The sequence below is a fragment of the Chionomys nivalis genome, chromosome 6 (assembly GCF_950005125.1).
Source record: "Chionomys nivalis chromosome 6, mChiNiv1.1, whole genome shotgun sequence".
NCBI lineage: Eukaryota > Metazoa > Chordata > Mammalia > Rodentia > Cricetidae > Chionomys > Chionomys nivalis.
The window spans coordinates 94,181,563-94,183,271 of NC_080091.1; positions in this window are offsets into that span (position 1 = coordinate 94,181,563).

Consider the following 1,709-nt stretch of genomic DNA (forward strand, 5'->3'; position numbering starts at 1 on the left):
TAGGAAGCCATTGTGTTCAGATTTGACTTTATTTTTTGTTAATAAATTTTGGAAGTCATTGTACTCCTGACCCACACTGTCTATATCTTTCTCCTCCAAAGAATTACAAACAACCTGGTTTTTATGTTTCTTTTGTTCCCACTAAATCACATTTAAAGTTCTATTCTCAGACCCATTTTAAGTATTAATGATTGACCTAGATATCTTTCTGATTTCTGACCACCAATTTCTCAAACTTTTGCCATTTGTGCATTCTGAACTGTCAGCTTTGTTTTCTCATTTTACATCTTCAGTCTAAGGCAGTTGCTTTCAGGAATTCTCTGTCTTTCATTTAAATCCTTTATTTTTCCAGATTGTTTGCTTGTGTTGGCATAGTGTCTTCCCATAGTGCCAAGACTTAGGTGTCTTCAACACCCTAGTTGCGTGCCTAGTTAGCTGGATAGAGAGGTTTGTGAGAGAGTTTGTTGATAATTTGAATCTAGGTCTTACATGAAGTCTTTTAAGTAGGGTTTACCTTGTTCCTGAACTATGGGGTCTTAAGCAGCCAGTGGCCTCTATTGTACAAACTTAACTCTTCAGTTTTGGGAAGTTTTAAAACTGAAGAACTTCCTGGGAGTATTCCCCCCTTTGGTTCTTGGTTGATCATGAGACCTGGGCAACTTTTTTTCATTTTCCAATTTCTACAATTTAAATTTAAAACAGTTCACCTTAGGATTTCTCAGACACTCTTCTCCAACCTATTATAATTAATCTTATGTGTGCCCTTCATCTTTTTTCTTCTTCTAAGGCTTTTACTGATAGGATAATCCTGTAATCTCAATCCTGGGAAGGCTGAAGTGGATCACTTGAGCTCATTTCAAGGCTGACCTGAACATTCGCAAGAACCCAACTCAGGAAGACAGAACACCAAAGGCATTTTGCTTTACATCTTATTGCTTGGACTTCCTGTTGAGAATTTTCATCATCAGATGCTAAGTGATCCTTGGCTCACACTATAAGAATGAACCTCTAGATAGATATTTTTATACTCTGGTTAGGCTTGCGCGAGTTTCCACCCTGCCTGAAGGGTGAGCATCTGGGTTGCGGTGTTCTCATCTTAAAGAGGGAAGAAGGCAGATGTGTTCAGAAAACCATTGCAACTGCTTCAGACAATAGTTTCTTGCCAGAATGAGAGTCCGTTGGCTGCTGAAAGATCTGGCGGTCTTGAGTGACGTCAGACTTTAAACCAATCCTTGGTTTTGTTCATTACCCATATGTGTACCAGTGCTTGGGCTACCACATCTGTCATTGGGGGCTCTGCAGGGATATTTTGAAATCCCCTCCATGCTCACAGAAAACTGTTTTCTTAACATTTGTTCATAAACTCTTAAACTTAGAAAGCTTATTTCCTCTTATTTGTCCCCCACTGCCCACATTTTAAAAAATGCCTGCTATTCAGTAGAATTTCAGTAAAGTTGTGTGTGTGTTGTACATGGTTAGTGGTGAAAAGCTTGAGGGAAGGAAATAAGGCAGGTAAATTAAATATTGACAGCTCATTACCCTTTTAGAATTGGAGTTCAGTATAGAAACAAGTTCTTGGTAGACAGGTAGCTTTGATTTTTTTTAGTTCTGGGTAGAACTGTATTGCCAATTCTTAAACAGCTTTCTAGGTCTGCTCTCCCCGAGTCAGTTTTGTATCTTGTATCTACTACCAGGTGAGTTTACTTCTC